This window comes from Haliaeetus leucocephalus, unplaced genomic scaffold (assembly GCF_000737465.1).
Source record: "Haliaeetus leucocephalus isolate CR32 unplaced genomic scaffold, Haliaeetus_leucocephalus-4.0 Scaffold526, whole genome shotgun sequence".
Taxonomy (NCBI): Eukaryota; Metazoa; Chordata; class Aves; order Accipitriformes; family Accipitridae; genus Haliaeetus; species Haliaeetus leucocephalus.
Window position 1 is genome coordinate 8,122,049 of NW_010972962.1, and position 26,611 is coordinate 8,148,659.

The 26,611-nt window shown below is 47.4% G+C and overlaps 1 non-coding gene across 1 annotated transcript; it reads right to left on the reverse strand.

Annotated features, from left to right (window-relative positions):
* Positions 1-12,961: 12,961 nt before the first annotated feature.
* Positions 12,962-13,047, reverse strand: TRNASTOP-UCA. Its single transcript has one exon. It is a non-coding gene; the product is annotated as a tRNA-Tyr (tRNA).
* Between the last annotated feature and the right edge of the window lie 13,564 nt (positions 13,048-26,611).

Genomic DNA, 26,611 nt, shown 5'->3' on the forward strand with positions numbered 1-26,611 from the left:
CTAATACCAAGGCAGGTAAATATTCTTTCATACTTCTTAAGTGCCACTGAGGGCAAACCATTGTCATTACAAAAACAGATGCTATTTGACTAAATCCTTCCCTAACATTTGTGGTAGATCACTTTGGTCATTTACGTTCCAGTTCTTCCCTAAAGCTTTGCCACAGGGATTTGGGCACAAGTTCAAGTACCTGGCAACTGGAACCATGCCCCTACTAAGCCACCTAAAGACTGACATTCCAGGCCTCCCCTCATGGAGAAGAGCCTTGGTCCCCTAACTGAGCTTCAGCATCCTGAGTACAAAGCCTGTCAGATTTCATTGTTAACGAGTGAGGAAATAAATTGGCTGTAATTATTCTATGAAGAGCTTAGATGGAATTTTACAGGAAGGAAGCTTTATCTAGAGATTATAAGGGGATTCTCTGAGCCAGGATTCCCTGGTTTTATTTCTGGTTCTGCCCCTCATTTGTTGAGTGGCCCTGAGTGAATGTTGTATCTTGTTTTCCCCCCATTTGTAAAAAGGGGTAATGATATCAAACTTCCCAGCGTAAGTGTTTCTAGGCTTAATTAATTAACATCAGTGAAGCAATCTGAGTTTTCAGTTGGAAGATGCCATAGTAACAATCAAAGAAATATTTCTAACTGCTTTGGTATTTGGCATTCTCATTCTTTTTCATGTATAGGTGACAGCCCTCAATGAGAGAGAACACAGATTTCAATCTACTAACTGGTGACTGGGCACTAAGGAAAACTGGTCTGTAACTGGGTAATAAAGTCACTGAAATTGCATTTCTTCTCAGGTTGTGAAGAACAGACAGACAGCCACTTGCTCAACTATTTGTTAGTCTAAAATTTTCAATTAATTGTTTTATGCAAACAAATCTTTTTGCAAATGATTCACTGTGACTTTTGGGTAGTTTCTACTCGTGCAGAGTGATTGGCCAATCAACTCACATGGTATTGTGTTTGCTCCTTAAGTGGATAATGCTCAGGCTCCCAAATGCCTTTCAAAACTATACAATCACAGAATTGTTCAGGTTGGAAGGGACTTCAGGAGGTCTCTAGTTTAACCTCCTGTTCAAAGAAGGACGAGGTCAGCTATAAGATGAGAACAGGTTGCTCAGGGCTTTTGACAGTTGAGTCCTGAAAACCTTCAAGGATGGTGACTGCACAATCTCTTTGGGCAATACTTGACTGTCCTCATGGTGAAAATGCTTTTCCTTATAGGCAGCCTGAACATCTTTCATTTTAATTTATGTCTGTTGTCTCTTGTCCTCTCACTGTGCACTACGGTGAAGAACCTGGCTCCATCTTCTTGATAACCTCCTTGTAGGAACTGTCAGGCTGTTGTTTGTCCCCTACAAAACCATCTCTTCTCCAGGCCAAACAAGTTCAGTTCCCTAAGCCTCTTCTCACAGGGCTCTAGCCCCCAACCATCTTGGTGGTGTCTGCTGAACTTGCTCCAATATGTTAACGTTTTTCTTGCATTGGGAGTCCAAAACTGGGTTCAGTACTCCAGTGGCATCTGAATACCTAGAGAAGGGGGATAAACACAGCTGTCAACCTCCTGGCTGTGACCTTGTTAATACAGCCCAGGATGCCTTTGGCCACCTTTGCTGCCAAGGCACACTGCTGGCTCATGCCCAGCTTGCCCTCTGCCTGGATCCCCAGATCCTTTTCTGGAGAGCTGCTCCCCTGCCCATCAGTCCTAGCCTGTACAGCTGCGGGGGCTCTTCCTTCCCAAGTGCAGAACTTTGGATTTGCTTGCTGAATTTCATAAGGTTCCTATCAGGCTATTCCTCCATGGCCATCTGAATGGCAGCCCTGCACTCAAGCATACCAACTGCCCCCTGCTACTTTGATGTTGTCTCCAAACATGATGAGCAAGCACTCCATTGCCTCATCCAGACAACTGCAAGATGTTTAAACAGGACAGGCCCCAGCATAGATCCCTGCAGTACCCCACTTGTTACCAGCCTTGGGGTAGAGTATGACATATATCCACTCCTCTCCGAGCCTAACCATCTAAACCATTTTTTTACCTTCTGCTAGTCCACCCATCCAGACCCTAACATCCTAACTTCAATATAAGAATATTGTGGTAGACAGTGTCAAGTCTTGCTAAAGTCATGGTGAATGCCTGCCAAGAAATCATGTGTGAATAATAGCTACATATATTACATTTACCTGTATGTGTGTGTATATGCATGCACTTTTTGAAAACAGACTTGTGAACTACTGTGTAGTCACAGTCTGAAAGCCAGTCAGCATGGTAGTGAATTGAATTTGTGTCCTAGAGTTCAATTTCTTGAACATGTGCTCTGTTGTTTTGCACTTTATGGTTTTCCATTTTACCTTTGACCAGGATTTTTTAAAGCAACCATCTTTGTCCTTACATCCAACCCCAGTCATGGGTCAAATAGGTGTCTGCATTTGAATGATGGAGCTACTTGTAGCCGTAAGTCATTCTCCAAAGTTTTTCCTTCCCCTAACTTCAAAAGGAGTTCTAATCTTTTTAACCTCTGCTTTCGCCAGTAATGTCAAACATATGGTCTGCAGGAGATCTGGACCACCAATAAAATCATGGGAAGCTCATAGACTGAAAGAATGGATGTGAGTGAGACACTCCAGGAGAACAGGACTGGCTCCATGCCTGGCCTGTGTAGGCTTGTCAACATAAGCAGCATGGATCTCAGGCGCTATCCTCTCTGTGTATATCTAGGCTTTAAACTTAAACCAGATCTCCAGCTTCAATCATCACATCCTTGCTACTGATGTTCAGCTCTGTCCTGTGCCTGTTGTCTCATCTCCTGTTGTTTGGAGACATAGCGCAGAGAGACGTTTTCCCCAGCAATTGGGACATAGAAGCTGTGTGTGCTCCTTATCATCTCTTCTCTAGCAACATTTTTTTTTTTTAATGAAGTTAAGAATATGCTCTGAGAGCTTCTGGGTGCAGAGTGAGGAGGAAGGGGAGATGTGTGGCCATTTTTAAACTGGGTTGGGTAGCTCACTCCCTCTCAAAGCCTTGAGCCATTGAGGGAGGATGGTGCCTAAAAGTGAGCTGCTCTGCTGCAAAACTGGAGCCATCCTCCACAGTACCTCAGTGGGTGCTACTGAACTCGGGTGCAGCCATACTCAAGCCTGTTGTTCATAATGGACAACATGGTACCACCCATGCAATGCTGAGGTATGTACCAACCTCTACCTAGCTGGAGAGAGGAGACATTCTTAACCTCTGGTCCCTCATCTGTTGGAGATGTCCCATCCAGGTACTGACTGGCTAAAAAAGTTATACACAAAGGCTGGTGGCAGAGCAGCCAGGACTGGTGCTAGAAGTCAGGCCTCGTCCCTCTTTACAGTACACAGATTTCCAAAATCCCATGTTTGGGCAATTCTTCCAGCTTCCCCTCCTTGGACAATGTCAGGTATGTAATGACACCCGGCCAGCTAACTTAGAGGAAATTGTGTTTTTCAGACTGGCCTGTCAACTCATGCCTGAAGCCCCATGTTGGGCAGTGTGCTGGAGATGCACTTGTCCAGGAGTCAAGCAGCATTACAACAATGAAATAAAGTATGTGAAAATTACGGTATGTGAAAAATGCAGAGGTTGGTATTGGTGTCTGACACAGCCAGTGCAGCTTGGGTGAGTGGATGGCTGGATGTTATTCCTAGCTGATCTCCCACCCAAAATACACCGAGGACCTTTGTAAATATGCAGCTACCTCCTCCCAATAATACTCAGGTGAATGTTGTGGTAATTATTATTTCCATTTGCCAAGAGATGCAGTAACTAGCCTAAGGCAGTTCATCGGGCTGAAGGAAAGCCCAGTCTTGTGACTCCTGGGCCCCTGATTTTTCTGTGCAATTAAAGACAAAAATTCTTCCTTTACCAATTCCATGACACAGCACTTGGTAACAATCAGGCAATTGCCTGAATGGTTTAATGAGCCCTCTAAAGACCTGGACAGAATGGTTGAACTTAAGTGTTGGATTTTCCCACCTTGTCTTCTGGAAGACAGAAAATCAAATATCTTGTAATGATCTTAGCTGTGAATGTAGGTACTGCAGCCTGTTTTTTTATGCCAGGCTTATTTACCAAAACTGGGTCCTGTTGGAGTGGGAAGGGAGGAGATCTCATTGTGCAGCCTTCCTACCTATGCAGGAATGTGTTTGCATGATGTAGTCACTGTCTTGAACCAGCTAATCCTCCTTCCCTTCCAGGATGGTCTGCACTGCTAGGTCTCAATGTCAGAGACACTGTTTTGCCAACAGCTGACAAAGTTTCCTTGCGTTCATGGAAAGGTCCTGCTCTTTACATCCTGGAGACTAAAAATGCTGTCCTTGCTACTGCTGTGAAGTTAACATTGTATACATCTGTCCTGGTTTCAGCTGGGATGTAGTTAACTGTCTTCCTAGTAGCTGGTACAGTGCTATGTTTTGAGTTCAGTATGTGAAGAATGTTGATAACACTGATGTTTTCAGTTGTTGCTCAGCAGTGTTTAGACTATAGTCAAGGATTTTTCAGCTTCTCATGCCCAGCCAGGGCACCTGACCCAAACTGGCCAACAGGGTATTCCATGTCACAGGACGTCCCATCTAGTTTAGGAACTGGGAAGTGGGGGGGCAGGGTTTTGCCGCTCAGGGACTGGCTGGGTGTCGGTCGGCGGGTGGTGAGCAATTGCCCTGTGCATCATTTGTACATTTCAATCCTTTTATTACTACTGTTGTCATTTTATTAGTGTTACCATTATCATTATTAGTTTCTTCTTTTCTGTTCTATTAAATCGTTCTTATCTCAACCCAGGAGTTTTACTTCTTTTCCTGATTTTCTCCCCCATCCCACTGGATGGGGGGGGAGTGAGTGAGCGGCTGCGTGGTGCTTAGTTGCTGGCTGGGGTTAAACCACGACAACATCTTGGACCTGGTGCAGTGACAGTCAGGAAGTCCTGGGAAGCCACAGATGCTTATGACATGCTGTAGATACCAGCAGGTTTTGCCCAAGATGTGTGGCCCACAGCAGGAGTGAGAAGAGCCCCCTTTGCCCTGGCTGTCTGCAGAGTGTCTGCAACCTACAGCCCAGCCGGTGTTGCCATGGTCACGCTGTCCGCCCTGGGCCCACGAATTCTGATCACTTCAGTGAAAATAATTTGATGCAATCAGCAGAGACATGGGGTTTGCAGCTACCACACTCACCCGCACAGATACACACGCTCTTGCAACCATCTTCTTTGTGCCATGGTTTCGGTAAGTGAGCAGACAAGTCTGCTTGTAAGACAACAGTGGCATGTCAGCCAGTGGGGATGGTTACAAACATGGCTTTCTCCAGCTCTGCTTAACAAGACCTCCTCCTGCTGCTTGGAACAATGTGTTGTTACCACAACACAACATCTAGTTAAGGAAAGAAAGCCAAGCAGAATCCACTCAAACTTCAAAACTATCCCCTTCCCTTCACCAACAGATTTTTCTGGTCAGGTTCAAATTATTTGCCAATTAGTGCTGGAAAAAGCCCTTGCTCTGGTTTGGCCTGTATTTCTTTGCTGCCCCAAATCAACAGAAGGTATTTCTGGGAAGCGGACCTCAGGGGGTGCAAGAAAATTACATTGGCCTGTAGTAAAATTAAGGCTAGCTTCTTTGAGAGTTGGGCCGCGCTGGTAGTTATTTCATACTACTCCACTGCGGCTCCGCTTCCCGGGCTGATGTATCCAGGCTGCATGCTGTAATTTTAGTTTCTGGTGAACTGAGAGCAAAATCCCAGAAGCCACAGGCAGCATTACCTAGCCTCAGTGGGCAGGCTGGCTGGGTCACCTCTGCGCATCTCAGCCCATAGGTGAGGTACACTGGGAGGGCAGTAAGATAGGTGCTTGGTGCTTGTGCTTGCTCTTACTGTTGCTCTTGTGGGACTCTGCTACATGTTTGCAAGGGAGCCAGGTAGTGGATGGGTGTTGTACAGAAATTCAGTCTCCCAGTCTGTCAAGCTTGAAAGTTTTTCCAGCTTTCAATTTTGTCTAGAGTTTCTCTCTTAAGACTCCCCCCTTCTTCAAACAGAGCCTCAACTCTGGCTGGGTCCCAGAGACAGATACCAAATGGCGCTTTTTTCCCTTTCTTTTGCTCTTTCTTCCTTCTCGTGAAGCTGGCAGACTCTCCAAACACACATCCAACCAACGCACAGTGCATTCGAAAACAGGCCATCTGGCTGAGCACTCCTTGAGAATGAGAAGACAAGAAAAACAACCCTCTTGGAGCTGGCAGCTGAAAGGCAGGCAGCCCGTACGTGGACTTGATCTTGTGGTGCAATCCAAGAGCCGTCCAATCCAAGGGCATTGCAAAAAAGCTCTTTCCTAATGAGCAGAATATGGCTGTCTCCAGAAGTGGCTCCAAGTCAACAATTTGAGTGGGATGCTGTAACTCTCCTCGCTGCACATGTGCTCATTAATTAAAGCCACTTTGGAAGATGCCCCCGACACCCCCGCCAGGGCTGCCAGCCTACCCTCCCCGAAATCCTACTTGCTGCTTTGCAGCCCCCTGCAGAGCCCCAGGGGAAGGACAGGGCCATCAGCATCCAGCTCTTAACCACAAAACGGACCCGTTGCATCATCGGTGAACAGCTGCGCAGGGAGTAGAGTACTGGAAGGAAGTTGCACACCATTTGCTTTGCTGTCGTTTTTCTCCCCTCTGAGTTTGGTAACAGCCAGAGTGCTCCAGGGATAAAACCACTCTGGGCAGGTCAGCAAGCGACAGGGATGGAAGGGAGCTGAGCAACCCAACATTGCAATTCTTAGCTATTTTTTCTGATGATTAAGGACTGGGTTCAAAAAATCAGGGTGGCTGAGGTGAATGTAGAGCCATTAGTAGCCAAATCCCTCAACAGTAGAACAGGGAGCACTCAGTGAAACTAGTAGGAGACGAGTTTAAAACAGATTAAAGAAATTACATCACGTTAGGTAGAGAACTTCTGGGAGTTGCTGGCCCAGAAGGCTGCAGAGGCAGACAGCATCAGCGGGCTCAACATGGAATTAGACAAATTTGCAGACAACAGGTCTGTAAATGGACACTAAAGGGAGCAGGCAAGATGTACAGTCTAACATCCCGATCCAACAAAGGTGAATGGTGAGGAAACACAAGGGAGAGGGAAATGTCCAGGCCTGTCTGCTCTCCCTGGATAGTCCCTCACCTTGCCCCAATTGGGAGCAGAGTGCTGGGTGAGGAGGACCACTACTCTGGCCCAGAAGGGCCGTTCTTCAGTTTTTATTGTAGGATTCAGTCCCTGCGTCAGCCTGATCTGAAGGTCATATGAACAGATTGTTGCCTCTTTAAATTACCAAAAGAAAGCTAGAATCTGATTTTTCTCAGAAAGCTGGATTTGTGGGCTGTTTCCACAAATGTTAACAGTTACAAGCCCTGACTTAATCTGTTTTGGTCTCCCAGTCATTACATTTCACACAGTGACTGCATGATTCATTTGACCCTTTATCTTCTTACCTGGGATCTCCTTGTTTCTGCATCTGCCCCTTTAGTACTGACGGGAGCAAGGACAGCTCAGCCTTTGGCAGATCATACAGCTACATCTCTGCTATGGGTGTATGGGTTTCCAATGGCTAGTTTACAGCTCTGCATCTCCAGATGGCTATTTCTCAGGTTTCTGCTGTGGCTTCTTGCATGCAGTTGTATTTCCCAGGTGATGGACTAAAGTTTTTGATCTTTTGACTTTATTAACAGCAGAGTTCTGTAAGTGAAAAATTGCTTACTTATCTTGAAAAATTATGACAAAGGACAGACAGCACCAATGCAGGTCCTTAGTAGCTCTGTGTTTCTTGCCACTGAGTTATCAGAGACATTCAGTTTCTCTTCCTTTTATCAACATGCAATTTAGTTGTCCCTAACTGACAAAGGTAAGGTCTAAAATTGAGATTTTGCATCACCATCTTTTTAAACCCACCACTTTATAAGCTTTAACAATGGCAAGGAGGTGTTCCTATTCTGAAAACAAAAAAATAGGGATTAGATGGAGTCAGATATGCCCTTTCTTTGGCATTGACTTAATTCAAACACAGGTAGCTAGTTCAGAAAAACCTGGAGGTGACAAGGGATAGAGACCTGTACTAAATCAGAACGAAGTGCAACTGCTAAATCATACCAGAGAGAATGTAAAGAGTAACTGGGAAGCTTCAGTGTGGAAAAAAAATGGGGACAAATTTGGGGACAACAAATTAGAAGGGACCTCTGGGTCATTGATTCTACTCCTCTGCAGTCCCACAACTGATAAAGATCTGTCTTCAAATACTTGTTTTTTATTCCCATTGTTCCTCTTTGGAGGTTATTCTAACTTCACTCTGCTGTTTCTTTGAAAGCTTCTGCTACTTTGCAGCGTGAATTTATTTATGACCAGCATATGCCCATTTTAAGATCTTTCCTTTTTTAAACTCTAACTTGCTATTAGCCACATTTAGTAAGAGTTTTAGGGCGTAATTCATCTCCTACAAATATGTGTGTTCTGTTATGCTAACATTGTTCCTTTTCTTTTTTATTTTTAACTTACAGGAAAGCAGAATAATATGCAAAGACACGATGAAACAGATGTTTCACGTCTACATTACAATTCAGACAGAAAATTAAGTCAGCTGAAGACATCAGAACAAAAATGCTTTTTAAGTGTTTCTGTGCTATCAGTTACTCAAGGGATAGCTACAGGTAATACACCTTTCAGTACATATTGCTTCCTTTACAGCCTTTGATGTGATCTTGTGAAAGGTAGATTCCCTTCAGGAATGTGCTCTGAGGTCTGAGGCAAGTCAGGTGGAGCTCTGGGAGCATGGCATCTCCAGGGACTGGGTTCCAAACTTGCTTGAGATGCTGTGTAAACAGCACTGTTGACAAAGAGAGAATATCAGGACATATTCTCACGATACTGAGAATACCAAGTGAATATCAGTTGTGCTGTGAGAGTGTCATTTGTTCCTTATATTCCAATAAAATTAATTAAGTTTTCTTCAGGTCGATTCCAAAATTAGATATAGAGAATGTCCAAACCATCACCAGTGAAAACGATGCCGGTTGGAACACCTTTCTAGTGAAAAAATGGGCTTTGAGAGAACAGATATTTTCATAGAAAGTGTTTGCTGTCCTCCAAATGTGCCCCCCATCTCATAAACCCAAAAGCCTTAAAAGCAAAAGAGATTTGATTGTTGGCAGTTTGGGGATTATTCCCCTCCCTTTCCCCCAGCATTTTCCAATGGAAAATATTCAGAGTTTGGGTTTTCAGCCCTTTGCTGAAATGTCAACATTTTCCAAAGGGTGAAGGAGGGGAAAAGAGAAGAAAAGAAAAACATGTTCTGACCAGCTCCAGTCAGAGCCAAAAGGCTCAGTCCTGGATTTGGTCAGGGAAGTATGCTGGAGGGGAGAAAATGGGAGTGTCTTGGTTCCACACACAGCCTGGCTGGCCTGAGGGCTTCGTATCACGATCCATTCGTATGAGTCATTCCAGTCGACATTTTGCCAGTGGAGCCTGTGCAGTGGCTTTTAAGCACTTCAGGTCAACATGTTAGTTGCAAACACTGCCTTGCTGCTTGCCATAGTCACTTCGGCTCTCTGTGTACATGTGGGATGCACACAGGTACACTCTGTTCGAGTTCAAGTCCTCCAATATTTCCATGACGGCTTTAACTCAGAGAGACAACAATAACACCTGGCACCTATCCAGACCTGAGAATTCAGCTCTCCCCCAGTCATAAAAGAGGAGAAAGGACAAAAAAGGCATGTGCCTGTAAACATACATGATTGTCTGGGTCCTCCACCCAGAAGACACTGTCTTGTGCTGTGCAATGGCTGGAATTTAGCCTTTGAAAGGCCCGGGCAGCTATGGACAGGCTGGCCCAAGCTAGGGAGAAATGCTGGAAGAGCCAACATAAAGGCTGCTAAACTACACATGGACATGCCTGTGCCATCCTGCTTCTGGGGGAAAAGGAGTGGCTTCATTTCCCCAATCCATTGCTGATCCCAGCTGCCTGCTCAGCCTCTGGAAAGCTGTCCCAGCACTTGGGCACCTTCAAATCTGAGGAAGACAAGGGCCATCTTTGCTTCTGCCTCTCCAAGGCGTCTCCCACAGCTGCAGTGGGGGAGCTAGTAGACGGATGCATACCCAGACTAGGTCTTTGTCCCCCTCTAGTGACTCCACTGCAAAAGAAGTTTTCCAAGTCCTACTCCCTCCAAGCAAGATGGTGATTATTTTAGGCCAGGGTGTTGAAGAGTTTCCTTTCTGAAAGCCAGTAGGACATCTAAGCACCACTGGCAGGTCATGTATTTATACACACTCAGATATTATCCATTACCAATGTAAACAGTAATTAGAAGCTTGACTTTTTGATCTAACAGGCCACGTGTGCCTGCTTTCCTCCCATACAGGACGGCAGTCACAGACTTCACATGATAGCCCATGCTTAGTCCTCCAGTAGACCCAGCTAGGGCCACTGTTACCAGTGCAAAAGCACAGGCTCCCGATCTCTTGTAACCAAACACTTGCTGAGTCACAGCCCAGTCACCCGTATGCTTAGCAAGTTGCGTCAGCCATCTGTCACCAGCACATCCTCCTCACTGTGCTGTGACTCCACAGGGAAAACAACAGGAGGCAGATTACGTTCAGCTGAGGAGCCAGGTTCTCGTGCGTCTTGGCTCTAAATAACCCCTGGATTGCCTTCTAACCAGTGGTGAAGCCTTTGGCTCCTCTTAGTTTGGCCCTTTGTCAGGGAAGAAAGTGACATTCAGGTTCAAACACTGAAAGCTTTGCCTGACTAGTAAGTGACTCCAAACAGCTGACTCTGGCAATACATGGATAGCATTATGAAAATGGCCCTCCTACAGCCAGATCATCTACACGGTCCTCCACACTGGTGTTCTCCTCCAACCAGTGTTTAAAAAATAACACCAAAATATAGGGTGCTCTGTTTCCTAAGGCCTTGTCCCACCTACTGTGTCAGCTAAAGGCTGCAAGAGCAGCCTTATGTCTCCTGTCCCCATGTTTCCCTAGGTTCAGCCATGTGCTAGAGGTGCAGCCCAGGTGGGCACAGCCCCAAAAGACAGGATTGCTTTCTGCCATGTGTCTGCATTATGGATCAAATGAGGCACTGCCCAGGTATACGAGCCAGACGGGTTGTGTAAGCAGCTCAGAGTAGGGACTCACACTGGATTTCACAAACCTAGACCCCCACATTGCTTACCACAACCTCCCTGGCCAGGGGTCCCCAGCCTCCTCTCTCATGTGCTTGAAAGTCTGTTTTCCCCATTAATTCACTGAGGGACAAATCACCTGTACCAGCAATCTGACCATCCTACTTTATCCTAAGGCAATGAAAGAGTGCAGAGTGGATGTGGCCTTTTTTGTTCTGGAGGAAAAAAGTGAACTCAATGCCAGGCACAGATCCCAGGCTGTATAGTTCAAATCGCACTCAGAGCACATAATTCCCATTTGTGTTTGTGTGCACGCAGGGCAAGGGTGGGGGTTGGCGGGGGGGGAATATAAGAATGTAATTGTCATAATTTAATCCAAAACTACTTCTTGGAAGAAAAATAAAAAACAGGCTGACACAAACCAGCATGTTCAGTTATAAACACCACATGAAAGAGCTGTATTATGTTCTACTTGGTAACTGACATTGAACGTTAACGTTCTCAGCTGCCCGCTACTGGGCAAAGGCCTTTCCAATGCTCCCCTCCCGACACAAACAAAAGCCCCCAGCCAAAATGCGGCACAGATACCAATTTCTGAGGCCACAGAGAAATTCCACATAGAAAGTTCATTATGAGCAGAGGAGGCAGGCTGGTAGACGGAGCGGCACGGAGCAGATAGATAGTCATCTGGGACTCGGGACGCTCCCAGCTGCGCTGGCGAGAGCGCACGCACATCTCCTGCAAGGCCATAAAAAAGTTGGCATATGCTGTGTGAGCCGCGGAGGGATTCCCCCCCACCCCCCAGATTTCCCATAACAGGCCAGTGTATTCCTGGAGTGACAGGCCTTGCTGGCACCACAGCTGCTCCTCTCCAATGGACTTGGGTGCTCGGCCGGCTGGAAGCAGTAGCAGCCGGCAGGACTGGTGTTAGGGCCCTCAGTGCCCTTTTCTCCTCCCAGGCCTTCAGCTGGAGTGAGTCACTTGGTCTAAAGGAAGCACAGTCATTCCGGCTTGGATCCTCAGGGGCGCTTACCTACTTAACTCCGGATGGCCACAGCACCCCCCCAAAAGCACCCAGGAACAATGGAGGACTGATAATTCACTCAGTATTTCTTCTCTCCCTCTGGTGTATTCACCAGGCAGAATTGTACTTCCTGCCTGTGGGACCAGGAGGCAACAAGGAAATGCCCTCCAAATGCTCACTCTCCCCTGCAGTGGGGGTGGTTGGGGTCTCATCCTAACTAGAGGCTCCACAAATCATCTGCTGGAGTCACTGCAATAGGATATAATGAAATAAATGCCTTCTGCTTGAAGAGTATGTTTTTTAGCTTCACACTAACCTTTATTTTTCCTAGGGCTGAGTGACATTATTAGCACCCATGCTTACTGCTGAAGTGAAGCATCTTTGTTGTAGTGTGGGTGGAAGATGGGTTATCATCAATATGGAGCAGATCTAGAGAATGGCTTCTGTTATTTACTTCTCTTCTGTTCTTGTAGGATGTGTGACACCATTTAACAAAGATCCACTTAGCAGAATCCAATTAAAATCTGAATTGTCACCCAGGCACCCTTGGGAGATTTTCCTTGTCTTTGGCTGCGCCTAGCATACTGCCATTTCATCAGTCCACCACTCGCCTTGCTCTGAGGGGATGGTCAAAAACAATGAAAGGCAAAAAACAGCGAAAGGGGAAAAGCAACATATAGATGTATGGGACCGCGCACGGTGATACCTCGGGATATTGCTCTGGCGGGCACCGGCTTATGAAAGTAAGATACTCTGGCCTCCCAATGTCTCCCACTTCGCCCGAAAGGTGGAATTGAACCACTCTGTCGCTAGACAGCTACAGGTTTGAAGCCTGCACCCCAGACCACTGAGGGTCATCCGGGCAATTCAAATAATGGCATCGCCACGCTATATAAACTCCTAGCCTTCTCTCGCCCTCAGGTCAAGGTGAGGGATGCTTTGCCGGGAGAGCTGCGTCCTCCGCCTGGCCTCAGTGTGGAAGCCGACAGGCAGGGGGCGAGGGTTCTGCGATGGCGGGAGGGGAGGGGAGGGTACAGCCGCCGCTGTCGGCCCAGAAGCACCCGGGCGCTGTATGCAAATATAGGGGCGGTGATTGGCTGTCCCCGAGGGAGGGGCGGGGCGGGAGGCGCTTCGGGAGGGGGCCGCGGCCCTAGCGGTGCCCCCCGGCTCGGGGCGGCGGGTGACTCACGGCGCTTCCCAGAAGGAGCGGCGCCCTGCCAGCAGCGCGGCCGCCCCGCGCCCTGCCCCCCGCCCTTCCCGGATCTCCGGGGTCCCTTACAACATCGGACGGGGCAGCTTGTGCAACGGGGGCCGTCCCCGCCCCGGCCCACGCTGCCGATCCCCTGTGATCGCCCCTGTTCCGCGGTCGCTGGTCCGGGGCTGGCAGAGCAGCGGGCGGTGCAGGAGCAGGCGTTGTGCAACCTTCAGCGCCCGGCGTCGTCCTGACACCCGTGTGCCTTTCTACCACTCGAGCTCGCTTCCTACGTGAGACAGAGGCCGGGGTGTGGGTCCACGTTTCCTCTCCCCGTCAGTGGAGCTGCCCGGTTCGTTAGGTGGGTGTAAATACGGCTGCCCAATTAGTTAAGAGCATATGAATATGACAGGCAGGGCTCGGCAGAGAAGACCAGAACACTGGCTCGTTTTGAGCAGTTTCTTTTTTTTTTTTCCCCAGTGTCGTCTTTTTTTTTTTTCTGCAGTGGCTAATGTCAGATACTCTGGAGGAAGATGTGAATCTCCCATGAGATACCTCAGAACAATAATATCCTCTCGGAGGAAATTCCTTCCTGGCCCCCAGCTGAGGATCAGCTTATGTCCCGAGGTGTGAGGATTGGAAACGCTTGTAATTTTATCCTAACAAGTGTAACTATAGAGGCTATATTCATAAATGTCTAAACCCTTGAAAAATTACTTATTTGCCTTAAGAGATTTCTCTGAAGTGGAGCCATTTCTGCAAATGCACATGGTTTCCAGTGATTTTTAATTAGATGATTCTTTTTGGTGTAAGCAACAAATAAAACTGTAGGTCCATTCCCCCTCTTGCTTGCCCTGGCGAAGCTGAGGCTCAAAACTGGTCCTCAGTAGAGCAGCACTGGGGTAAAACTGGTACAGAACAGAACCAGGGCCACAGCCCGAAGCTGGGAACAGTTTTGTAGATGTCAGCAAAAGAAAGTGAAAAATACATGGTGGGGCAGCGTCGTTCTCACTCACACCCGGGAACGCTGCTGGGCACAGCTTTGCTTTCGGTGCGTGGCTCCAAGTCACGACTTACCCTGTTGGAGCTGAACCAGTTCTGTTATCATCTGGCCTGCAGACTCCCCGATACGGGCATGAGTGTATCTGAGGCCTTACTGTTCATAGTGAACCTAAATGTGTTTTTTAAAGGACGTTTTTAACTCCAACTCAGAAGCAGGGTTTTTATCAGAAGGAGCTGGTTGGAGAGCTGCTCCCGTGCGTGCCAATGCCAGGCAGGAATTTTTCTTCCCTTCCTCAGTTTGTAGGCGTCATGTCCCCTGGTACATTCCTATCTCTTTACCTGATACTTATCCCAGTAGCAGGTGGCATAATCTAGCAAGTTTCTTCTCTGCATAAAAATGCACAGGGTGAGGAACTGGGGGTGGCGTGGGAGGAGGTGCAGGGAAATTAGTCATGGGGAGGAAGAGGTTAGCGTGGGGGTTTGAGGAAATCAGGGGGCCGCAGCAATCCCTCAGGCTTCCAGCCAAGCCCGTCCTGACGTCCCTTGCTGAGAGAAGCACTTCAGCTCAGAGATATGCTCCTGTCGGTCCCGTGGTGTGTGACCTTGCTGACCAATTCAGGCTGAACAAGAATGACTGCAAGGGGTCGGAGGAGATATTCCTAGCTCCTGTACTTCATTTTCAAGGCTTGGCTTTAGCAACACTTTCACTTTCTCTTTGCATTCCTTTCGAGCATCTACCTTTTCTGGATCTCTTCCTCTGTGACACTTCAGGGGAAGGCACCTTAGTGTGACAATGCTGCTCTCATCTTCTCTCTCTTGCAGCCACTAGGATTTTTAAGCAGAGATGTTTGTCTTTCATGTCTCATGATCAATCTCTCTGTGCTTTCCAGAAAAAGACTACACCAAGCACTTAATTCCAAATGAAAACTAACAGCCAGGCAAAATACTCCAGCCAAGTAACCAAAGGATCCATTGGAAGGACCAGCTCTGCAAACTTCCCTTATTCTGCAGTAAAGGGGTACACAGAGATAACGAATGCAGCAGTTTTTAAAGATCAAGCAGTGGAGAAAGGTGCCTGAGAGGGTCAGCAACAACACAGGAAATGATGCCAGACCTCAGAGTTGATGGGGAAGCAGTAACAAAGAAGTTTTGAGAATTTTCTCCTTGACTGGATGCTAGTCTGTCTAGGTTCAGGTCTGCTTCTGGAGCAGAAGCTGTACTAGCCACTGACTTCCCCAGCAGTGGTTGAAAATAACACTTTCAGGACGTCTGTGTGTCTGGTTTTTAAAGGTCTTTGTCACCCCTGACCAGGAGGGACTGCAGATGAATTGCTATGCCTGACAGAGGTGCTGGTCTCCTTCTGTGAGGAGGGGCTATAGAGGGCAGGTACCTATAGGCAAAACTTTGTGCAGTTACCGCTCCTCGTGCCGGTTTCTCTCAGCTGCTGCTCAGTATGCTTATGAGGGCCCTAGCGCTGATAGGGAATCAGTGGGTAGAGCTGGCTGCCAGCTGCAGGTAATGGTCATCTTATGACTTATGATTAGATTTGTAAGGCTACCAAAAACACAGATAGATACCTTCTAGGATTTTCAAAAGCGTGTAAGTAAGTGAACAGACCTGTTGATTTGAAAGGCTCCTCAGTGCCTGATTTGCCTTTAAACATTTCTTGGAAGTCCTCAAAGCACTGAGCTTCATCTTTAGACCAAGTGTCTCTGAAAATCTGACCCTTTGCCATTAAAAGTATAGAACAAATTCAGTTTATCAGCTTAATGATGGAAAAGCTCGCTCTCCTCAGTAATGCTCTTAATTAAAGCATTTCTCAGTGTCTTTGGACCTGATTCTCCACCTTATGCAGATAACTACACTATGCCAAATGGGTGCAGAGCACTGCCAATTTAGGTTTGATTCAATGCCCATTCAAGTCAATAGAAATCCTCCCACGGAAATCAATGGGATTTGGTTCAGGCCTCAGAGTCAATGGGGAATTCTGATTCTGCAGTATTTTACACCCACACTGTACCAGTATAACCAAATATTCAAGGTACAAAGTCTTGGAGAATTTGGAAGGGGCTTTGTAAATCACTTCTGGGGCAGATCGTAGCCTAGGCTATTTAAGCAATTTGCAGTGCCTAAGACTGACCGTCAAGGAAGCCTTAAAACAAATCAGTCTGAACTTTTCCTGTTTGTTTTTTATAGCACTGTTACCACTTAAGAATACACTCTTAATTTTTTTTGGTCCCAGGCTGACAGAACATATAAGCATCTTCAGTGCTTTGTTCTTACTTCTTCTTTTAACCACCAGAACCTGATTTGTGTCAGAAAAGATAAGCTTAGATCCCTACTGTATTAATAAATAATTATTTGGTGTAAGGTGGGGGATGAGAAGGGCTGTTATTCTTAGCAGCAGCAATGAAATTTCAGCAGCTGATGACGTCAGTGCTAAAATGTCAGTGTGAAACAGGCTGGAACAAATTAAGAGTTTGGTGCCGTCACTGTGAGAGCCACACTGCCCTCCGGAGGGACTGTGGTTGGATGCTGCAGATGCAGTTCAGGAGATGGGGGGACAGAGGCTTGTGGGAACTTCTCAGAAACCTCCAAAAAAGCAACAACAGTCATCTCAGTACCAGAAAGGTCAAAGAAGATGCTATTTGAATGTCCCTGCCCACCTCATGGCTTGAGCTAACAGCAAGGGAAGGGCTGTGTCTACAAACCAGATTCCAGGAACTAGTGCAGAAAAAAAACCATAATAAAATTGGCCATCTTTTAGTCACTTAACAAGCTGGGTAGCTCCATCTCTGATGTCACTCCTGTGACTCAAATCGAAGACAAATTTTGTCTAAGATGCCTTTTGTCTTGTTGTGCTTCTTAAAGGAGTGTGATGTGCTTGGAGTAGAGGTGATCCTGGAGCATTTTATTACTTAACTGTGCTGTTGCATTTGAAGAATGCCTTGAGGCTATCCAAAAATGCTGAACTCAAGGCACACAGAGCTTTAATCAAAATGGCATAAAGTTTCAAATCATGCTTGTCCTCAAAGAGTCTGATCTGGCACATTTCTTGGTTAGTTTCAGGTTGCATTGTTAGACCCAATCCTGCCTCAGTGCAGGGCACAGATGCTAGCTGAGAGGTGGTATGTTGGGGTTCTGATATCTCAGGGTCTTGAGCCCTGCATCTTCTTGGTCCAGCAGATGAATTGCCTCATCTGCAGGCATTGTTGGGCTCTGGAATGTGCTGTTGTTGGGGGATGGTAGGGAGGGCTGGGGCCATCCTGCCTTCCTTCATGGAGACTTGCAGTATTTTGTATGGAAATATGGGAAAAGTTGAGATTCTCTGGATTAGTCTTTCTAGCAAACTAGTACTGCTAACAAAACTACTCTGTGTTGTTTCACTCTTTTCTAGAACTGCCTTTCTAGTAGCTGCAGGGATGGATGTGGTTACAGCAGACAGAGGAAAGTACATTGAGATGTGTGCTTATCTATCAATCATACCAGCTGTTTCTGGCATGCAGCAACTGGCTGACCACAGTGAGGAACGGAGGGTGTAATCAGTTAGCAAAGGCACTCCTTTCTCAGCAAGGATGATAAGGATTATTGGCAAACCCAGAGAGAGTTACGGGAATAGAGGAATTGGTGTGATGAAGTCACTTCCTATCACTCGGGAGTCCCTGTGCTCAGAGCATTGTGTTTGTCTTCCTAGTACAGATCTCAGTGGTTACCTGCATTAGTTCAGACTTAAAAGTGCACTCACCCTGTCTTGGCACACAGAAAGCTCACTCAGATTGCCATCATAGACTTTTATCTACTTTGGGGGGAAGGATTCAGACTGGCTGTGAGCAGGGAGAATGATTCTTTACCACATCTTTACACCAGCAAAACACCTTGCTGCAGAGATATTTGCAAAAACGGGCGTGACTTAATCAATTTAGGGAAGAGACATATGCCAACAGAAACACTCTTTTGCCAAGGCAAACCACGCTGCCACTAGAGGAGTATTGGCAATCCCACTCTTGTCAGCATGGGGCCTCTGCTTCACTGATTAGGTGCTGTACGGGCAGGCAGCACAGGAGGTTCCTAGCCAGTGAGATCACTCAGGGCTTTGCACCTCAGTGCTGAGGTGAGCCCCTGCTTCCTCATCTCAAGAGGAAGGGGCGGCCATTTCAGCTGCACCTGTATCAACAGAGAATTTATATAAACTGAAGGTGAGCTCCTGAACCTGCAGCTGGTTGCTGTTGCAGTCTGTAGATGGGAAAATTGTCCGCTGCATTGTGTGTGGTCAACACAGCTCTTGATGATACCTCAGGAGTATCTGGTGTCTTCTCAGAGGTCTTGCCAGCCAGCTCAGAGAGGGCTCCCACTGCAGCCCTGCGTGCAACTAATTGCAGCCTAGCACTGAGGTTAGGAGAATGCTACTTAGATCAAAGCTTCCTTACGAGGAAGGCTGGAGAGCCTGGACAAAGATGAGGCAGATCCAGTGCCAAAAAGCATACTGTCGCCCTGCTGTCAGCATTTCAGGTCTAAATATGTGACTGGTAAAAGCAGGGGAAGCAAAATGTTGAATGCTACCTGCACTGCATCCTGTTTAGTCCAGATTTACTAGAGCTTTGAGGAGATAGGAATTAAATGTTAAGAGAAGGAAAAAAGGGCTTCTGCTTCTTCTAGATTTATTGGGTGGGAATGCGTATGTGAAATTGATCTCTAATACAGATCACCAATAGACAGTCATTGGAGAGAGAATGACTTTGTTCTGGATGTGTTTGTAAATATCTGTCTATATTTTTAAGACTTACCACTGTAGGAGATCCAAGATGATCTGTGATTTCTGCAATCTCATCAGAGAGAGCAAGTGAGTGATTCTAGGTGGTAGAGACATACAGCCCATGACTCATAGCCCTGAGTCACAGCATTGGGACACTTCAGCATTCAGAAACACTAGTAGTGACAGAAATCAGGATGATGAGCAAGCTGCTGTTACTCATTCTCAGCTGGACACCGTAAGCATGTTTGTACCAGTCAGTGTGGCTCTGGCTCTTCTATGTCTCCTCTTGCAGACCTGCAGTCATCTGGATAGCATGGTGACATAGCTCACTCCTTAACATTTGCCTCTGGGCGAGAGATGGTCAAGTCTAGTCTCTGGCTCCCAGACTGTCCTGCTTGACTCTATTAGTCTCAGCACAGAGCTATCATGGCAATTTTCACTTTAGATTACTTCTTTCATCTCTGGAGATCAGCTGACATTGCAAACACGAACACATTGATCATCACACGAGGTTAGAAAGTATCTGTAACCCTATTTATAGCTGGCGCGGAGGGGCGGGCTGAGGCACTAAGCAGGTAGGCAGCTTGCTTTTAGTGACAAAGGAGATTTGTAGCAGAGCTAGGACAAAACCACAGGAGCCCTAACTACCTCTCTTAATCTCTAACCACTGAACCGTATGCTCCATTGCATTCATCACTTCCTTGTGAGGTGGCAGTTAGGATGAGAACAAGTGCCCAGGAAGTTGCCCTGTTTATTCTGCCTCAGCCTCTTAATGCCTGTGGAACTTTTTTATTGAATTCTTTTCATGGCCATCAGCTTTGGAGCGGGAAATGATTCTAAGAGACAAAGACCTGGTTGTGTGTGTGCACGTGCGTGTGTGGTTGGGAGAGGGGAAGAATAAAAAATCCATTTCCAGATGGTTGAAAGGATGCATAGCACTTTGCTATTGGCAAAAACAACCTCTTTCATTTTCAGGATGTGTAAGTCACAGAATTGCAGCTGGAAAAAAATAGGCAGAAAGGGAGGCAGTGGGGTAAAAATAAGAATTACTAATGAAAAATAACCCAGCCGATATTTGAAAATCTAAGTGCTTCATTTTTATTTAAACGGGGGGAAATGTTCTTGCTGAGGAGGATCTGTGTAGAGTAGGTTCAAATGTGTATCATCTCATTTTCTTGTTAGCTTCTTTGCTTTGCATTCCCAATTGTAGCCTCACAGGAAATTCAGTCCCTGGCAAGCTTCAGCTCCAGACAGGAAACATTCTGAGGAATTTCTTCCATACAGGTACTATATTTGCTTGGAGGGGTAACATGGTGGAGATATTTACCATGGCTGGATTTAACTAGCAGGATATTATACATGTTGATGGAATCTCTGTCTGCAGCCACCAACATGCCATGTTTAAACAAATCGTGCTGCTCTGCCTGCCTGTGGGAAGGTTTGCATCAGATCTGGGCCAGATTTTCCTTCCTCTGACAGACTTATGTCCCGACTTATGTCAAAGATATTTGCTGATGTCAGGGAGCATCAGAATCAAGCCCGCACAGCAGGTTTTTATCACAAGACAAACTTGGTCTTATGCTATTTGCATGTATGGATATTTGCAAACAGATATTTTGATAGGAGGAGTGACTGTGAGGGGGTGCAGTCTTATGCTGTATGTGCAGGTGAAGGAAGGTCTTTGCTGTTGCCTTTGCTCTCTGAGGGGACCAAACATTGAGAGGGGTGAGCTGTAGCAGCACACTGCCTTTCAGATGACAGCAGCCTAAAAAACAAGTGCCATACTTCCCTCGGCCGCTTTGCTAGGTAACTTCAGTGTCATCGGTGAACAGTGATGCAGTGGGTTGAATATTTCTTGATGCACCCAAGAGAAATATCCCTTCCTTACCAAAACATGAGTGCTTGCCAGTCTTTAATGCAGTTCTCAGGATACAAGGTGTGTACAGAAAAGACTGAGCAATCTGAATCATTGTCTCGCAAGAGAAACATGACGGATTAAGTATATGGCTGGGAACAATCCTGCACTGGCAAGGAAATGGACTGCATGACCCGTCTCAGAGATCTATGATTCACTGCAAATACAGAGAACGAACACAAAAATGTGTAGTAACATGCAATGGTACCTTGCCTGCTATTACAGCTCAGCCTCCAGCCAGGGACAACCTGACCATGTTTACAGGTGTGCTCTGGGAACAGGCTTTTCCTGTGGGGAGCCATGAAAGACAGAAGAGTGCCTTCAAAGCCTTAAAGGTTTCTGTGCTGCCCTGCCAAGCTGTAGAAATGTAACTGTGTGTGCAGTGCTGAAGCATGGAATTTTTTAATTTTTTTTTTTGTTTCTGGGGCAGGAAGTGCAAGTGCAGATCCTCCCACTTAATGGTATGGGGGGAAGAAAAGATTCACAGACTCCCCTTCAGTGAAATGCAGCTTTGGCCTTTAGTGCCCTTTGTTACATAAACACAAGTAGCGCAGACATATTAATCACCCTGCCATTGAGGGAGGAACAGAGCAGCAACCTCAAATGCCACCCACTCCCCATTCTCGCTCCCATTTGATGTTGCTATTTTAAGCCACACATTATTTCCTGCTTTGATTTTATTTTTTTTACCCAGCTTCTAATTCTGGCTCTGAGGTAAGCTGTGACATACATGTCCCTCCTCTCCCCCTCCCCGCCTTTCTCCTCCCCCTGCACCCACGTCCTTTTTATTGCTGTCTTTTAGAAATTTTCTCTCGGTGTCTTGTAAGCAGCTGGGTCCCAGAGGTTAGTTATTGACTGCCCGGAAAAAAAGCAAAGAGGCTGATCTTCTTCTGGCTTTTGGACTTCAGCGCAAACAATATTGGGGCCATGATTTGCAGGGTAGACTGCTTTAAAAGTGCTACTCCCCTGCTCCCCCTTCCTCAGAGAGGTTAGCGTTGTAGAGAGGATGGTCTGGCTGGGAAGGAAGGCTGTTCTCAGCAGCTAATGATTGGCCATGGCCAGTGTACTCATCTGATGAGAAGGGTATTACACCAGTGACAGGTGCTTTGTGGCGTAGAGGAGACAGGACAGAGCTCAACTACTCTATAAGGGGGTTTTCTCCTGAGCCTGCTTCTGTGTAAAGGCAATCAGCAGATTTCTAGCCCCCAAGTAGTTTCCCCAACAGGCAACTGCCTCATCGTGCCTGTGCCAGAGCGCAGCTTATGTCTGTCTGGTTCTGCTGCATCCACGTGTCTTCTGTGGCTTTCAGCTGCAACCGGGTCAGCCCTGAGGAAGGCTGTAACTGCGTCAGTCTAGGGCAGAAGAAGAATGGAGCCGGCAGTCTCAGGAAGGGCCCAGTGCACCAGGCAGCAGTGGCTCTTTCCCTGTGTGAGTGTGTGGTTGAGCACTGGTAAGAGCTCTACCAAAGTAAGTTTGAGCCCTAGGAGGAAATCTGAGGCCTGCTTCTGCACCGCAATTGAGGAACATTACAGATTTATCCTCTTACACACCCACTTGCCCCTTCCCTCTCTGCCAAGCAACCCGTCCTGAAAATCTCCTCTGCCTGGATGTTTGCTGCTGCAGACGTGTCCCCACTAGCATAAGAGAGCAGGCTGGGTGGTGGCAGGCTGCTGGCAAAACCCCAGGCCTTGCTTCTACATCCAAGGATACAGAGGTCTGGGCTGCCCTCAGCCAGCCTGGTGTATATATCTCACAGAAACAGTCTTATGCCTTTCCCTTCCTGTGGGTTGCTTTCGGAGCTGCTGCACGTGGCTCTTGTCTGCCTGGTATGAGTGATAGCTGTAGGAAATCCCAGGCTGGGCATCTACGTGTTCTTCATCCTCCCCTTCCCAGTACAGGGATTCCAGTTATGCCCTTTCTGAGGTTCCCAGAGGGTGGGAGAGGCAGAGGGAGAGACAGTGAGAAGCCCTTTGCCAAGTGGTTTAATGTTAGTCACAGCTGCTGGAAATCTTTGCTGTCCTCTCACCAGGACCATTACTTCTATTTTCACAGCTTGGTTTCCATGCAGGTCCCTAGAGAAGGCTGAGGAGTCACAGCCCTCCCCAAGAGCAGGCTACACGCTACCTTTGCACATTTGCATGCTTTGCCATTTGTTTTGAAGCAGCAAGGAAAGCACCCCAGCCCATAGAGCTGGGAAGCTGTCCTGTTGTAGGCCAAACTGTGGCCCTCAAATCCTTGCCTGCAAAGAGCTTGCAGCTGAATCGAGCAAACTAATTTTCAGTGGATGGGAGGGAGGGGAAAGAGCCAGGCTCATGAATTGGAGTGATCACACCAGAATGAAATGACTGTTTTTCCAGCACACTGTGTCCCCATGGGCAGCTATTTTAAAAGTTATTGCAGAATAACTTCTCCCACAACAGCAACACTGGAGAATTTCCCCCTTGAGACAAGATCTCAGAAAGGACTCGAGTAAATTGGCTTCACAGAAAATCACCCTGCTCTGGGGTGTCACACCCAGCACTCCTCAGCAGGAGCCAGCCAGCAGCTGACAGGCATTTGGTGTCCTGGGGGAAATGAGCTGGATGACGACAGCTTTCCAAGGACCAATGTCCACATGACAGCTGCTACTGCCATCCTCACTGGCACAGACTCGCAGCACCTTGGTAGGGGTCCATGCAGCGGAGGGAAGAGCTGACTGGGCACAGGGGCTCAGGGAGGGAAAGGAATTCAGTTTATGCTGAGTGTTGCCTGCTTGCTAGGACCGTCCACCAGTGGCCAATGCTGGTATCAGCTCTGGTGGTCACTGGAACAATAGGAGTACTGGGAAGGAGTCTGTGGTTTACAGATAAAATGGCTGTGGGGTAGGGGTAACTTAGGGGCACTGGTGCAAAGGGCCATATGTATCATGCCATTCGAGGTATGTGATAAATAACCCATCTTCGAGTTTGGTCAGGCTGAGTATTGCCAAAACAACAACAACAAGAAGTTAAAAAGCCCAATCAGTCCTGAATACCCACAGCTTGGGTTCTGGGAATGGCATAAGATGGCAGAGATTTCTTGGCCTGTGGACTAGCTGATAGCATCGATGCAACCCCAAAGTCCTTTTCTTGCAGAGCTGGCCTTTATGATCAGTCTTGCTGTACACTTTCTGGCATGGTAGCAACCACAGAGGCCCAGCTCGTGCAAGGCAGATCTGGCAAGAGCCCTGACTGCCTGAAAAGCCCCCTTCCCACTCACCTGCCATTGTTCCTTGTCCTGGCAGCTCAGGTGTGGCTCATCTAGGTCAAGACAGGCGGCTCAGGAAGACATTCCCTGCGAGCTCTAATGAGATCTGCTCCTCCCAGGGCCCTTCAGCTGGGCTTGCTCCTTTTTCTCATTCCACACACTGTTTAAAAGGCTGTGTTTGTAAACACCAGTCTCCGTCTTGATGCCTCCAGGGCTCTGGGCAGAAGGCCAGGGAGGGATCTAAGAGACAGCAGACAGTTTTAAGAGGCTGTGGCGTCCGATCGCCGCTGTGGAGAGGACACACCTTGCAGTTAATAGCCATGGTGGTGGGAGTCACCTACAGTACCAGCAGGTCTCAGCACTATTTCATGGCTCCCTGAGGCTGGGCTTGGGTTTTACTGAAATGACCTCTTCACATGCCAAGGTAAATTCTGGGTCTCTCAAGCCAGCTCTGCCAGAATCAGCAGGGAGTTAAGCTGCATTGCCTCAAATATATGTACAAGATCAGTGCCCTGTAATGACAAACACCACAGTGGACATGTGTTTGCACTTGACACAGTGCCGGTTAAATATTCACTCTGTTCAACCTCTCCTTCCCATAGATCGCTCCAGAGAGCTTGGCCATGTACATGGACTTGGGCACTGCCGTCTTACTGGGGAGACAAGGGCCTGCTGTGGCATAGCACCTGCTCACTGAACACAAGCCAGATGACCAGCAGTCTGAGGTGCTGGCAAAGAGGCTCTGCCCAAGCCTCCCAGACTCCCTTTGCCTTAATCCTTTTCAAAATTTGTTAACAAGTGCCATTGTTTGGCATTGCGACGTTGTGGAGCAGTGACAAAGCTCTGCTGTTGAGGGAAGGCTAAAGCTGGTGGGAGGCAGAGCTGGGCCCACCTCTTCCCACCAGCTGCAGCGCTTGGTGGGCAAGGGAGGCAAGGAGAGATCTTCACCCAAGCACAAGTTTGAGCCTGTATGTCCAGAACTACTTCTGTCCACACACTTTATCAGCAGGCACATTCATGTATAGATTTAGCTGGGGCTGCAAAGCTCCCAGGAAGGTGAGAGCTGGCTCCACACAGAGCAGGGAGCATTAGCAGCCTGAGCACACATGGATATCCAGTACAGAGCTACAGCTGGGAAGCAGCCAGTAGTCCAGACAGGCTGTGTGTTGGCTGTAGGGTTGGCCTGTCTATACCTGAGCTCGCTCCTCACTGCACACATGCAGCCTCTGTGCCCTGCATCCTGAAGGCCTGGAGCGGGGACAGCTCTTGTTTACCCCGTGCAGGTAACTCTGCACTGGACTCCCATGGCTTCATACTGTGTGTGATGGCTTGTACCTGGGTCACGCATTACACTTGTGCAAATGACTTCATTGCTCCTGTGGGAGCAATGTGGGATGTCAGGCCTGGCTGGTGGGGCTGAGAGAGGAAGAGAAAAGCCAGTGACTCCTTCAAAGGAGGAAGCTGACAGAACTGTAGGGAAGGATCTCTGGAAGCTGTGTTTTTCTCTCAGCGCCTCAGGGGCTGGTTACTAAATTTGGTTACTGGGCTTAAATAATGCAGCGTGGCAGATCCCAGTGGGTTTGAACATTGTCGTATCCACATAATCCTCTCCTAGGTGGCTGAGCTCTCTTGTTCTCTGCCGCTGCTATCTGCACAGGAGCTTGAATATGATGTGAAACATCATCTTAAATAATTATAACTAGCAGAGAAGAGCCAAAGCTGCAAAGTTGCATCTATTTCCGCTGTGCTCTATCTATGTAATTTCTACGGTGCCAGTCATCAAAGCATCCAAGCACTGTCTAATCTGGATCCAAGTTCCCTTGGTGCTCATGGAGGCTTGAATCTTAGCATTTTATGTGAGCCCTTCCCTAATTAGCAAGCATAGGGACAGAGCTGCATACTGTGAGCAGAGAAGCCTCCTATTGCTTTATGATTTCCTGACCAAAAGCCCAATTGGGTTGGAGGAGTCTGGACATCATGGTCCAGGAAGTATTAAATCCTCTTTCTGTTATTCCAGGGAAGGCAGGACAGGTTTACCAAGGGAGTGCAGGGAGCCATGGTCCCTTGGCCAGTGTGTTGTCTACCTTCCAGGTCACACAATGTGGAAGTAGGGGCAGATCTGTACAGCCTGCACAGTCTGTGCATCAAAGCTGCATCCAGCTCTGAGGCAAGAAGAAAGAAGGCCCTCTGCCACTCTTTGCTGCAGATCCAAGCCTCCCCATGCAGAGACAAGGGAGAAGCACAAGATAAGAGCCAGTGACCTGGCTTTGCACCATGCAGGAGAAGGGGGAAGAAAATGATGCACCCAGCTGTCCTTTCAGCTGACCTACTGCCCCACACT